Source organism: Bactrocera dorsalis, chromosome 3, assembly GCF_023373825.1.
Source record: "Bactrocera dorsalis isolate Fly_Bdor chromosome 3, ASM2337382v1, whole genome shotgun sequence".
Taxonomy (NCBI): Eukaryota; Metazoa; Arthropoda; class Insecta; order Diptera; family Tephritidae; genus Bactrocera; species Bactrocera dorsalis.
The window spans coordinates 37,556,077-37,571,936 of record NC_064305.1 but is presented as its reverse complement, the minus strand read 5'-3'; the positions used below and the strand labels follow the sequence as shown (position 1 = coordinate 37,571,936).

General features: G+C 37.4%; 1 long non-coding RNA gene across 1 annotated transcript; it reads left to right on the top strand.

The window, feature by feature from the left end:
• The first annotated feature begins 14,063 nt into the window (after positions 1-14,063).
• Positions 14,064-14,968, top strand: LOC125777403 (uncharacterized). Its single transcript, XR_007422282.1, has 3 exons — positions 14,064-14,103; positions 14,165-14,341; positions 14,402-14,968. It is a non-coding gene; the product is annotated as an uncharacterized LOC125777403 (long non-coding RNA).
• Positions 14,969-15,860: the final 892 nt, after the last annotated feature.

Below are 15,860 nucleotides of genomic sequence, written 5' to 3'. Positions count from 1 at the left end.
ATGTGTGAGAACAATTGTGCATTTAATTTTATTTTATAATAGTTTTTAATAATCGGAAACGCATTTTGCTTGCAGAATTTTATTTTTAAATAAGAATTGGAATTTTAATTTTATTCATATAATACCTAACAATAGAGAGAATTTATCTTTAAAGTGATGTTTGATTTGATATCTTCATCTTGTTTTCTGATTATTTGTCAAAATTAAAACAATCCTCATAAGTTTGAAAGGTTTGGGGCCCTTAGTGCCTTAAATTATATATTATTTATACCCATCGTCACAAGTATTCATTACCCTATTGCCTATTAGGTATCATCTACTGCCTTTTTATTTTATTCAAAATATTATAAAACTATGAATATATAGAACACAGATTTATATAATATTAGCTGACCCCGCAGCCTTTGTCCTGCGTGAAATTATGTGTTTTGAAATGAAACCAAAGTTGAATTTAACATTTCTTTTCTTTTTTCAATGTAACGCAGCTTGGTAAACGACATTTTTTGGTTTCTGTTCCGGTGTACAGAAAATATTGTTTTCCAACTCGTAAGCATGCCACAAATATCTGTCCATGTGAAAAACATAGCATTCCCAAATTTATGCCACATACTATGCATATATCATTGTGTCCTGTTGATTGGCATCTCAAATGTAATTTTCACTGGAAACGTTTGAACTGAAATGGCAAATCATTGGAACTCAAAGGAAATCGATAATCAAGCATTCTGCCCCCTTGTATTCGATAGCTGCATCACAATCAGTCGGGTTGCATTACACAGTTTCGGCGCATGCAGATTGTGAAACATAATAACGGCAAATCAAACTTTGAGAGTTTCCGAAGCTTCTCCAAAGAATTTAGAAATTCCATTGGATAATTCACGGCGTCGTCGTCTTCATTGTCAAGACGATCGATCGATTTGTATGAGCGCAAGTTTCCTGCGCGTGCACTTAAGGAATCGTAGTTACGATAAATTGTCCAATGTCCGAACATTCCTGATGAGTTCATCTTTTGTGGATTGATAAATGGCAGATGGAATTGATATCAAACCACCGGAAGTATCAACCGGAATTGACCCAATACCAATTCTTAGCGGATACGATATAAAATGTCTTCGGCAATGTCATTTTTGTTGGTATCCCATAATTGACGCGGGTTTGAAGGCTGATATGTCAAAATGATCATCGCGGAAATTGTCCGACCTTCATTTGCATTTGAAGTAGCTATCGCATCGTACATCGTTTGATTCCAGTGATTATCATGTTCCAGTAATTGTAATTGCTGGATTTCTTCTCCAAAACTTTTACACACACAACCATTCACAGTACGCAATGGCTCAAATGAAGTTAAACCGCATACATTAATGAATATCAACTGAAGGTAGAAGCAATCGTCGTTTTTCTGGTGGATTGTGCAAATTCATCCTAATGCATTAGCTGAGAACACACCACAGTCATTGGGCATTCTCCAAATTAACTGCGAGATTCACAACTGTTGGAAAACGTTCTTGAATTGCAAAATTAAATGTCCTACAAAGCGCTTTATTGCAGTTTAGGTATCGATCCTATCGTTAAAGACCAATAACCGCCATGTTGCTTCCTTTGGTGACGTATTTACAAATGTGTTTTATCGATTACACCGAACTGCAATACTTAACATTGATATGGGTTTTGAATGTGCATTAGACAATAATGGTGAATATAGTACGATCCATGTGTTGTCAACTTCGATATTCACTCTTCTAAATTGAATGCTGAATGTTCGGCCATTATCGCAACGCCGATAAAGTGGATATCCATCATTTCTAGTTTGTGTTTCCGAAATATAAGCACGTGGATACTGTTCCGTGCATTTATTGTCAAACACACAAACCAAAGTAGGATTGTGGTATCTGCAAGGTCCATGAACCGTATTGATTTCCATCACTTCGTATAATACTGGATCTTTCTTTGTATCAGGAATTTCCGCATGATTGAATGATTCCAGCAATTTGATCTGGTGTAACCAACACCCACTATCCAAAAAGGAATTTGTGCGTGGGGCAAACCTCTATTTTCGCACTCAAAAGAGTACATCTAGCATCTAACCACACCAAATATATGTATATACTAGCTGACCCGGCGAACTTCGCCCCGCCCAATTTTTATTTTTTTTTTGGATGTCATAGACTCGTATAACTTTACCACAAATAATATAAACTTCAAACAACGCATTTTCATTTAATGTTTTTAATGTTTGTAGCGACATCTACTGTAACATACCGCACTTACTCAATACCGCTGTTAGCGCCACCAACTGGTGGATAGCTCTTTGCTAATAATAAACAAATAATTTGCAATAAATAAATAATGCGACTATAAGGAGAGTTATAAACTATCCTATCTTTCAAGTTGGACCAAACTGCACACAGTGTTCAAAATTTCATTAAAAACGGTTCAGTAGTTTAGGAGTCCATCGCAAACAAACAACGTGACACGTGATTTTTATATATTAAGATGTATGAACGTTGCTTCAAGATAAAGTCCATCGAAGCTGTTGCTTGAAAAGTCTTGCTGTGACATCGTGACGATCGCTTACTGATATCCAGCGATTCATAATACCGCACGTATGTCATCGCATCCTGGGAGTACTCGGTCATGTGCCTTGGGCTGCTTATGTAAGTTATCACGCGACGCAAGAACATAATTGAAGGAGCCCCAAAATATTGCGCGTGGCCTGAGTCAGCAACAAGTAGTGCACTCAGAATCATGAACGGAAATAACAACTTTTAAGTTGCATCCAAAAGTTGCGCGTGGACTGAGTCAGCAATTATACGTTCTCACGTCTGCCAATACCATCAGCACATATTCGTTTTCACGCCAGTTAACGACATAGCCTCGCTCCGGGTCACACACACTCACATACATCTTATCTCCTAATATACATTCCGAACAAAGGCGAACTATGTATGTAAACCGATAGAACTCGCTTTGACATGCACTATCAGTCGAACAATAGAAATGAACATGCATTATCTAGAAAGGCATTCTCAACATGTAAACAACAAACATCTGGCAATGGAATAATCCACTGCGATAACCAACTCCGCATCTCAAGTAATAGCAAGATAGCAGATATCGAATTACAACAAAGAAGTCGCATGCAGATAACAGCAGCCGCATTTCATTAGTATAAATAGCTGTAAGATCTTATATTAAAATTTAGTTCTTAAGAATATCAATAAAGGCACGCATTTCGGCGTATAAATAAAATTGTTTAAATTCTTGAACTCATATCGTGTAAACGATATTAACTCGCCTGCAGATACCATCTCGCATTACCACAACTGCTACGCAGCAGCGGCGGCAGCAACAGCAACAGATAGCTTGAGGGTAGTTGATAATTAGAATAAGTCTCAGTTTAATGTTTGGTGTTCTTCGAGCTGGACGCGCTCCACTCGTAATAAAAATCAATAAAAATAAAAGTGGCATTTTGAATAATTTGTATGTTGATGCTAAAAAGAACGCCGACCGATATTAACGCGTCCTCTTCGTGGCATCGTAACAAATTTCAATCTGTAATTGATCACTTTGTGTGCAACACACATAACATTTTCACTAAATAATTTTCAAAAACTTTTGAAGCAAACGACAAATTTGAATGATTCAAAAATTTGGAAAACAAAACAAACAAGTAAGGAAGGGCTAAGTTCGGGTGTCACCGAACATTTTATACTCTCGCACGATAAAGTGATAATCGAGATTTCATTATCCTTCACTTACATATTTTTTTATTTTGCTGTAAAATTAATTAGAATTAAATTCTGAGAGATTTACCGATATTTTCGGTGAAAAATTAGGTTAGGTTAGGTCGGCACTGAGTTCTTCGTGTTCGATATCAGGGACCTTGAAAAGTTATAGTCCGATCACAACAATTTTGCCACAAGGGATACCTCAGCTCACATACCGTATTTGAGTAAAGTTTTATTCCGCTATGATCATTGGTTTCTAATGTATATATTATACAGAGAAGGCATCAGATGGAATTCAAAATAGCGTTATATTGGAAGAAGGCGTGGTTGAGAACCGATTTCGCCCATATTTAGTATATGTCATCAGGGTGTTAAAAAAATATTATATACCGAATGTCATTGAAATCGGTCGAGTAGTTCCTGAGTTATGGTTTTTGGTCCATAAGTGGGCGACGCCACGCCCATTTTTAATTTTAAAAAAAAGTCTGGATGCAGTTTCCTTCTGCCATTTTTTTTCGTAAAATTTTGTGTTTCTGACGTTTTTTGTTAGTCGGTTAACGCACTTTTAGTGATTTTCAACATAACCTTTGTATGGGAGGTGGGCGTGGTTATTATCCGATTTCTTCCATTTTTGAACTGTATATGGAAATGGAAGGAAACGGCTCTATAGAGTTTGGTTTACATAGCTATAGTAGTTTCCGAGATATATACAAAAAACTAAGTAGGGGGCGGGGCCACGCCTACTTTTCCAAAAAAATTACTTCCCAATATGCTCCTCCCTAATGCGATCCTTTGTGACAAATTTCACTTTAATATCTTCATTTATGGCTTAGTTATGACACTTTATAAGTTTTCGGTTTCCGCCATTTTGTGGGCGTAGCAGTAGACCGATTTTGCCCATCTTCGAACTTGACCTTCCTATGGAGCCAAGAAATACGTGTACCAAGTTTCATCATGATATCTCAATTTTTACTCAAGTTACAGCTTGCACAGACGGACGGACAGACGGACGGACGGATTCACCTCTACTCGTCACCCTGATCACTTTGGTATATATGTATAACCCTATATCTGACTCTTTTAGTTTTAGGACTTACAAACAACCGTTATGTGAACAAAACTATAATCTCTCTTTAGCAACTTTGTTGCGAGAGTATAAAAAAGTGAAAAAAAAATTTGTATGGAAAAAATTAACTTTTTGGAATATTCCAATTTTCCGACTTTTCCTCACGAAAAGCATACCTTTTTTTTATTTCTAAACCTTTCCCGAACCACACAGAACATTCCCTGAAAATTTCATCAAGATTGGTTCAGTCGTTCCCTTCGCGTTACTAATAAACAAACATTCATTCGTTTGTATGGGAAAAAGAAAAGGGCTGCTTTCAGGGGTTTTCCGATAATTATTCGAATTTTTCTTGCCGTAAAAACCATCCTTGAGCCTCAACGAACATTTTAAAACAAGTAAGGAAGGGCTAAGTTCGGGTGTCACTGAACATTTTATACTCTCGCATGATAAAGTGATAATCGAGATTTCATTATCCGTCATTTACGTTACACGGACAGTCTCATTAGTCCTCTATTAGTAAACAACAAACACATTCAGTGTGTTTTCGGCGACCGATGCTAGCGAGTGTTAGAGATTTTTGAAGCCAAAAGAAAAGTTCTACTATTGTAGTACGCGCGACCACTGGCGTGACATTTTTTTTGCGAGCGGCGGAATATGTTTATTTGTTGTTTATTGAAGTTCTTATCATATACATATACAGATAATTAGAATGTTAGCAGTAACTAGAGCGGGGATTTTTTTTTTCAGAAAAATGGCTTCACGCAGTGAAGAAGAAAGAATTTGTAGATGGCTGGAAGAAGAAGACACTGATGATGAAAATTTAGTGAAGAGTGATTATGAAGATGATTTGTTAGACGAAGACTGCTTGGAAGAATCTCCACATAGTACGGACACAGAACAGGAAGCAGGTAACAGCGAGTCTGGCTTAGAAAATGTTGAACAAGTCACTCAGCAATCCGATATACTGTAGAATCCGATGATGATATACCACTAAGTTCCCTCGGAAATCTATATTTCACATCTAAAAATGGTACTAAGTGGAGGAAAAATCCTTACCCAGTCACAAGAACTCGGGCTTGTAACATTCTTAGAGAACATGCAGGGCCTAAGACGCAGCAAAAAATGCCAAGACTGAGCTAGAATGTTTTGAAATGTATTTTGACCACTCCGTCATGGAAATCATAGTAAACTCCACTAACATCAATGTATATACACAAGTAAAATCTAAATTTTCCAGAGATAGAGATACTAAACTAACAGATATTTTGGAAATGAGAGCATTTCTTGGTATGCTGTTTGTGATGGGTTGTCAGAAATCTGGAAGACTGAATTTGAAAGAGTTTTTGAACGTAAAGTGAGGTACAGGCACTGAATTAATTTATCTTTGCATGTCGCAAAACAGCTTTAGATTCCTGCTAAGAGCAATCAGCTTCGACGATATAAGAGACCGAAGAATACGTCAAGAGCATGATAAGCTGGCTCCTGTGAGAGAAATTTTCGAGAAACTTGTTGCCAACTTTCAGAAACAACTTATACCTGGTGAATACCTGACTTTAGATGAACAGCTTATATCTATTCGTGGACGTTGCAGTTTCAGGCAATATATCCCAAACAAACCTGTCAAGTATGGTATAAAAATCTATTTGTTAGCTGACGCTAAAGTACCGTACTCTTACCATTTGGAAATATATGCAGGTGCCCAGCCGCCAGGTCCATATGAACAGTCTAATAGGACCGTAAACCCACAATCTGCGCCAACTACCGTGGTATAAGCCTCCTCAACATCGCGGACAAGGTTCTATCGAGCATATTGTGTGAACGATTAAAGCCCACCGTCAACAAATTGATTGGACCTTATCAGTGTGGCTTCAGACCTGGTAAATCAACAACTGACCAGATATTCACCATGCGCCAAATCTTGGAAAAGACCCGTGAAAGGAGAATCGACACTCACCACCTATTCGTCGATTTCAAAGCTGCTGCACGAAAAGGAGCTGCTTTTATGCCGCGATGTCTGAATTTGGTATCCCCGCAAAACTAATACGGCTGTGTAAACTGGCGTTGAGCAACACGATATCATCGGTCTGAACACCCGCGCCGTTAGTTCTGCTTTCTCCAGACTGAACAAGGAAGCAACGCAAATGGGTCTGGCAGTGAACGAGGGCAAGACGAAATATCTCCTGTCATCAAACAAACAGTCGTCGCACTCGACGACTTGGCTCTCACGTCACTGTTGACAGTCATAACTTTGAAGTTGTAGATAATTTCGTCTATCTTGGAACCAGCGTAAACACCACCAACAATGTCAGCCTGGAAATCCAACGCAGGATTACTCTTGCCAACAGGTACTACTTCGGAATGAGTAGGCAATTGAAAAGTAGAGTCCTCTCTCGACGAACAAAAACCAAACTCTATAAGTCGCTCATAATTCCCGTCCTGCTATATGGTGCAGAGGCTTATACGATGACAACAACCGATCAGTCGACGTTGCGAGTTTTCGAGAGAAAAGTTCTGCGAAAGATTTATGGTCCTTTGCGCGTTGGCCACGACGAATATCGCATTCGATGGAACGATGAGCTGTACGAGATATACGACGACATTGACATAGTTCAGCGAATTAAAAGACAGCGTCTACTCTGGCTAGGTCATGTTGTCCGAATGGATGAAAACACTCCAGCTCTGAAAGTATTCGACGCAGTACCCGCCGCGGGAAGCAGAGGAAGAGGAAGACCTCCACTCCGTTGGAAGGACCAAGTGGAGAAGGACCTGGCCTCGCTTGGAATATCCAATTGGCGCCACGTAGCGAAAAGAAGAAACGACTGGCGCGCTATTGTTGACTCGGCTATAATCGCGTAAGCGGTGTCTACGCCAGTAAAGAAGAAGAAAAATAGGACCGTAAAACATTCGGGACGCACTGTTACTATGGCCAATTGGTTCACGAATATACATAGATCATTGCAAAGAGCTTGTGAGTAAAAAGATCACTGTTGTTGGCACTGTAAAAAAAATAAGCCGCAAATTCCACAAAGTTTTAAAAATATCAAAGATAGAAAAGAAAACGATTCAGTATTTGGCTTTCAAAAAGAAGGTGTCATATGTTCCAAAAAAAAAATAAGGTAGTGCTAATTTATTCTTCTATGCACTATGACGGCAATATCGACTCGCACACAGGAGATAAACGTAAGCCAGAAATGATTACATTTTATAATAATACCAAATATGGCGTGGATATTGTGGACAAGATGTGCGGTTCTTACGATGTCTCCAGAAATTCTAAACGCTGGCCTCTTACTGTATTCTTCGATTTGATGAATATAAGTGCCATAAACGGTTATGTTATACATGAAATAAACCATGGCTACAGTAACAAGCCACGAAAAAAATTATTTACATGAAATTGGTTTCGAGCTCGTGGCTCCTTGCATAAAGCGGAGAATAGATACTGGAAGTGTTACAAAATCTATAAAAATGAAAGCTATAATTCTTTTGGGCCTAAATGATCCACCGGCAATGAATCCCGGTCCAGTTAAACCCCCAAATACCGGTCGAGTCGGAAAATGTTTCTTTTGTGGCAAAGCGCGACAAAAGTCGACAAGAAAGCAATGCTACACTTGTCAAAAATGGATTTGTCCTGATCATCAGTTTCCTCTTTGTCCAGACTGCACTTAAAATGAAGAATCGGAGTTGTTAGATATAAGCGAATAAAAAATTAGTCATTTTGGATTGGAAGTCAAAATTTTACGTTATTTTTTAGTTATTCGCAAGAAGTCTGATTTTAAGTTCCTAATATGTTTAAAATGAATATTTTTTGGTTGATTTGGTTTTATAATAAACTGTTACTTATTATTATTAAAATATATTTTTTATTTACGAATATTTCGTTTCAAACCTTTATGTCTAAAATGTTCTACACATTTAGTACGCGCGACTACTAACGGCACAAATAGGGGCACGACCACTGGAGTGATAATAACCATATATCTGACTCTTTTAGTTTTAGGACTTACAAACAACCGTTATGTGAAAAAAACTATTATACTCGTACTCTCCTTAGAATCTTTGTTGCGAGAGTATAAAAAGAATTGGCAAAATTAGTCCAGGCGTTTTTGAGTTATGCGCTTACCAAGACATTTTGCGATTCATTTTTATACTCTCGCAACAAAGTTGCTAAGGAGAGTATTATAGTTTTGTTCACATAACGGTTGTTTGTAAGTCCTAAAACTAAAAGAGTGAGATATAGGGTTACATATATATACCAAAGTGATCACGGTGGCGAGTAGAGTTGAAATCCGGATGTCTGTCTGTCTGTCCATCCGTCCGTGCAAGCTGTAACTTGAGTATTTCTTGGCCCCATAAGAAGGCTACGTTCGAAGATGAGCAAAATCGGCCCACTGCCACGCCCACAAAATGGCGAAGACCGAAAACCTATAAAGTGTCATAACTAAGCTATAAATAAAGATATTAAAGTGAAATTTGGCACAAAGGATCGCATTAGGGAGGAGCATATTTGGAAGTAATGTTTTTGGAAAAGTAGGCGTGGCCCCGCCCCCTACTAAGTTTTTTGTACACATCTCGGAAACTACTATAGCTATGTCAACCAAACTCTATAGAGCCGTGTCCTTCAGGCATTTCCATATACAGTTCAAAAATGGAAGAAATCGGATAATAACCACGCCCACCTCCCATACAAATGTTATGTTGAAAATCACTAAAAGTGCGTTAACCGACTAACAAAAAATGTCAGAAACACTAAATTTTACGGAAGCAATGGCAGAAAGAAGCTGCACTCTGGCCTTTTTTAAAAACTGAAAATGGGCGTGGCGTCGCCCACTTATGGACCAAAAACCATATCTCAGGAACTACTAATTTTATTAATTTTACAGCAAAATAAAAAAATATGTAATGACGTATGTATGTATCATGCGAGAGTATAAAATGTTCGGTGACACCCAAAATTAGCCCTTCCTTACTTGGTTTATATTAGGTTGTCAAAAAAGTCTTACGGTATTTTCGCTAGTTGGCGCTGAAAGCGCGTAGTTCTAGTTCTATTCGTCGCATCGGGTTATGCTGTACCTTTTTGGAAAGCACGCGCGTATTTGATTGATTGTCGTTTCTTTTAAGTCGTTCGTGAGTTATAGCGTCGCGAACATAGAGCAAAATACAGAGAAAATATGGCATATTTTACAGTACTACTACGATAAAGGCAAAAATGCATCTCAAGCAGCCAATAAAATTTGTGCAGTTTCTGGACCCGATACAGTTTCCATTTCCACCGCACAACGATGGTTTCAACGTTTTCGTTCTGGTATAGAGGTGGTCGAAGATGCGCCACGCTCCGGAAGGCCTGACGTCGAAAATTGCGATAAAATTGCTGAATTGGTCGGAAGAGACAGGCATAGTAGCAGCCGTAGCATCGGTCAAGAGCTGGGCATGAGTCATCAAAACTTCATTTCAATTTCAATAAAAAAAAAATCAATAAAAATACCGCAAGACTTTTTTGACAACCAAATATATAGAATTACTTTAGGATCATTTGTGATCCTTAACATAGCCAGTACAAAATTTGTATTGCATACATTAAATATTAAATAAAGTAATCAATATTCTTGAAATGAACATTAATTAGAGTGTTGATAGAAATGGGTATTCGTAAAAAATATCTATGCTTAAGACTACATACATACATTCGTATGCTGGTGCTAATGCACATAAATATTTCTAACGTGATATCTGTTTATGTAAAAATTTACAAAAATATTTCATTTGCGATTGTAGCTTTTAAGAACTGTTCAGAAATCAGAATAGACCCATACTATAGAACTGTAGTTTATCCTTTTCAAGCAACATGAGATTAGTCGGACCAAAGCTAATTTTTGATTTTATGTTTTCGGTAAAGTATTTAACATTACTTTAGCACAGCAAATCAAAAGTATAAGCAAAATATAATTTTTTGACAAAATTGCGATGTCTCAAAAAACAAACAATTTTCGGTTTCAAATTGCGGCATCAAATGGTTTATAAAAAAATTATTTATCGTGCTCGTGTTAAAGTTTGAGGTTAATCGGTTTAGACGTTTTTGATTAATGTTGGTCACCGACGTTGAACACACTATTTTAAAAAAAACCGCTTTAAAATTTGGAAGTAATGCTTCCATGCACTCTGAAACGCTTTTCCATATTTGGGTGTAACTTCGATATTCACTAGAATGATATGAAATTTTCTGTGTGTATTCTTAAATAAATGTACATTAAAAAAAAAAAACAACTAAGATTGGCTAAGTTCAGGTGCAACCGAATATTTTATACTAAAAAAATCAAAGCTAGGAAAATACTTTAAGGTGTAAAATCAATCATATATAGTGAAGTCTGCCGGATGTTCAAAAATCCTAATATTAACTATGTAGGGGCTAGACCAAGTTTTCGGTCAAATTTATCTACTTTAGATAATGATATATTGTTATGAGTAAGACACGCTAAAAAACCATTATAAGGGAAGGATTTTCCTTTCATTTCAATTATATACTATTTTTGGCCATACGGTGGGAAAGTTTAATCCCATTATATTAATTGCTTCTTGATTTGTGTTGATAGTTTTCTGTGTACTGAGCGAAGCAAATGGAATTTAAAATTGTGCTATATGGGAAGTAGGCATGATTGTTGTCCGAATGTGAATGTAACAAAAGAATGTAAAAGGAAAATGTGGGATTTCACCATAAAGTGGGCAGTGCCACGCCCATCCTCTAATTTTCACACTGTAACGAAGCTTTTTGCTGCCCCTGCTTCTTACAAGTATAATTGCTGAGGTATACTCGCCGTGTCCAGGGTTCGTTACAATAAATTTGTAAATGTTGGGGCTCTTCTGCGAATCGTTCTTTATTTCTTCAATCTTATATTAATACCTAATATAATATATTAATCCACGTCTCCTACGTTGTACAGTCGTCGCCCGAGGACGGCGCTGTTAGGGTAACGGTTCGATGTACCCCGTTAGGGCAATACCGTTTCCCCTCTCTGCTGCGCTCCTGGGTGCTAGACGACTTAAATCACGCACTGCTGCTTCTGCCGACTACGCTCGGCTACTTCTGCCGACGCTCGCGTAGGTGTCACTCACTTGACGACTTAAATCACACGCTGCTGCTTCTGCTGACTACGCTCGGCTACTTCTGCCGACGCTCGCGTAGGTGTCACTCACTTGACGACTTAAATCACACGCTGCTGCTTCTGCTGACTACGCTCGGCTACTTCTGCCGACGCTCGCGTAGGTGTCACTCACTTGACGACTTAAATCACACGCTTTAAAGATCCCGGATCACGGATGACTGTCTTAGCGACCGCGATGTTAACGGTTGAGTCGGTCAGAGGATAAACTCACTACCGAGCTCACCCTTAACATACGGCGTTCACAAGTCAGGATACCAAGACTAGCCAGAGGATAAACTCACTGCATAGTCTGATGCCCGGACTTGCGTACGCTGTCACAGTCCCGTGCTGACTGACTGATCATCCGCCATCTAACTACCCACCAAGCCTGTGTTGCGTGCTAGCACATTCGCAACATGTTGCGTTGGGATGGCGTGTGTTGCTAGGATGGCGTGTGTTGCTGGCGGTGGCGTGATTTTACCGCTGCGTATGCATGCTTGCTGTTGTTTCGTCTGCTTGTCTGGTTTGCGTGGCGTGTTTTTACCGCTGCGTATGCATTCTTGTTGTCCTTTTATCTGCATGTCTGGTTTCTCCATCTTCGTGGCGTGGTTTTACCGCTGCGTATATATGCTTGTGAACAATAGGGTGGGCCTTTGTGTGGACTAAATTCTATAAGATATTTAGTTCTCACAACACCGACTCCAACAAAAGCTTTATCCTACCATCTTATTGCTAAAATTTACTGTCGCCGACGTATTTAGTTACTGATTTACGGCGCTTTTAGTAGTTTTTAATAGTACCGTTATGTAGGAAGTGAGCGGTTTATCCTCAGATTTCAGCTATTTTCAAACTGTTGGGAGAAGTCCTTCCAGGATTTGTACCCACCAAATTTGGTTGTTTTAGCTTAAGTGTTTTAGGAGATATGTACATTACTGTACCAAATTACAGCTTTTATATCTTTATAGGTTTTCGGCTAATGGTGTTTTGTGGGGTGGCAGTGGTTCGATTACGCCCGTTTTATACTAAGGATCCCGAATACCAAGTTTCATCATATATTTTAATATATTTATAGACAGTAAACCGAATTTCAACTTTTCCCGTTATCCTGATCATTTATATTTACATAACCCTGTATCTATCTCGTTTAGTTTTAGGTGATACGTACAACCGTTAAGTGAACAAAACTATTAAAATCTGTAGCAACTGGTTGCAAAAGTATGAAAATCGATTTTTTTTTAATTCAAATGGTATATATCGCCTTAATACTTCATATTAAGGATACCATAAAATCTTAAAAAAGCCCAAGTACTACAATTAGTGTAATTCAGCCAAAAGTTTAAAGTTTCTGTTAAGAATTTAAGATTTCCAGGCCCTTTATATCTGAGTAGAACTTGAAGACTGGCAAAGCTATCTCATTTTTTTTAATACTTCCAACCAACGTAGAGGAGGAGTAAAGTCACTATCAGCTGATGTTATGTAAACAAAGGCACAGCTGAGAGGTGCCACTGTAGAAACGCCAAGTGTAGTCCGGGGTTGAGTTTCTATTTGAATCCAAGATGGCCGACTTTTAACCGGAAAATGGTTGCATTGTGTTATTTTCTTAAAATTTATGGAAAAGTTGTCCCAAAAATATTGGTTATATGTAAAAGTTTAATATATTTTCAAAAGAAAATCGTTTTATTTTAATATATATTCTTAAAGATGAGAACAATATGAGCAAATACATGAAAAATTAAGTTTTTTATTTATGCCTCTTTTTAACTGTGGTAAGTCAATAAATGTTCACCACAGAAAAATGTTACGAACAAATAAGCAACCATGCGGAATAGTGGGGTCTAGATTATGCTCATTCACCGCCATATTTACATTTTTGCCATCGCAACGAAGGTTTTTGCAAAGACAATTTGTTTTAGTTTATTTCATGGTTAAATCCTTTGCGATGGTTTATTTAGTTATTTTAATCTATAAAAAGTGTTTACAATTTTCATGGGACGATAAACATCAGATCGGCTGCGATTTTATTCCAATAAAAGTACGAAATAACCAAACATGGCCACGTTAATATTGCTGCGTAATGGGTCTGGTGCTGTTACAATTTTATGATTTAAGAGATACTCAAATGTAGTTATCAAATTAAATGGCGTTCTCGTGTAAGAGATCGCATTGCTAGGTAAGCTAAAATTAAACTTTATATCAAAAGATTTACCATGTATTTTTTAAATTCTTTATAGAATCAGCAAAGGAGCTGGTGTAGAACGCTAGTCCCAAACCAATGAGCTTTGTGCTTGAGGGTGGAAGCAACTTTTTGAAGAGCAAATACTACGGTGAGCACATTCGGATGTTGCATAACCTATTGTAAATTGCGCTTAGAATCCCGGTACTGCTGGTCAGGTTTATCAGGCTGTTGGGTAGGTTTTGAGCAAAATTGAATTTACATACTTTCTAATAGCTAAACACCCACCTTGCAGACCATAGCGTTACCAGTTGAGCGAATTAATTGACTGGTTTCATCCTGTTATGCGCAAAGATGAAAAATGGTGGGGATACGTCATTAAGACATGTGTTGTGATCCTACCTTCTTATTGGAAGCCAAGTTCACGAATGTATTACCGATGTCGTTCCCTCCAACATACCGTGGTTGAAGAATTTTGGTGTACAATCAATGGAAGAGCAAGTACCATGAGAATTATGACCATATCGTGCTGCGCAATATTATGATGCCGAATTGGGGAGTGGGGGGAACCAGCTCCACCAAAACCGATAGAACATCGGGATGAACTACGAAAATAATAAACAACACTCATCAAATGAAAGTTGACAGCGTTGGTGACTAAACAGCAATTTGAAAAGAAACATTTGCATCTACGCGAATTACAATTCGTCTTTACATCTAGTGAATTATGGTCGATTATGAATGGTGTGGAAGTTGATATTTAAACTTTAAAAAACAAATAAATGTAATTTGGCTAATATTGATATTTAAACTTTAAAAAATAAATAAATGTAATTTGGCTAATAATGAGCCGCTATTAAGTGTTAAGGAATTTGAGTTGTATTTTTAATTGGGCCAAACAAGTTATTATCGATTTGAATAACTTCAAACGGAATATATTTCGAACAATCATTTATTTTTTTAAATACTATGCCGGTATCGCTACTGAGCATGGCAAAATAGTGTTGAGTGAGCTAATTTAAACTACTTTTTACTACTATATAGATATTGCAAATTCAAAAAATAATTTCTTTAAGAATCCTTTTTATTTAAAAACTTAGCTTAGAACTAAAAAATAGTGTGGTAAATCTGTTGGGATAATCAAACACTCCATTTGGGAATGAGTAGGATTCCTGATCGCCGGCGTATAGCTAAATTCTGACATTTAAAACGTGTACGTAGTTTGTGATTACAAAAATTTATAATTAAAATATAGAAAACATGGCTATTATAATTATCTCTTGATTTATCTTACAATAAAAAATGTGTTTTACTGTTCAGACGAATTGTTATGGTACGTAATATCAAATTTTTCACAATAGTTATCTCTTATGGTCCACTCATTATCAAATATAATTTCCATTTTGTCCATGAATAAGTTAACTAAAACGCTTAAAAATATATAGCATATTTATCTATATCATGAAGGTATAATTAATTTTTGTTATAACAGCTAAAATCTTTACTCTATAACAAAAATTGAAAATAGTATTTATAAATGTACAAATATAGTACTATAAATTTATAATTTAATATTATAGCATTTTCGCTTTCTGCAACCCGTTTTAACCTCTCGCCACCCTTATTCACCAGAGGTGGCCATGATGTTGTTATTGTAAAAGTACACTTGAGGGGTAGCTTAAGTACTGTGAATGGCTCTTTTTCTATGGTGAATGGGACTTTCCCTACTCCTCTATACCATGCTTCCAACAGGG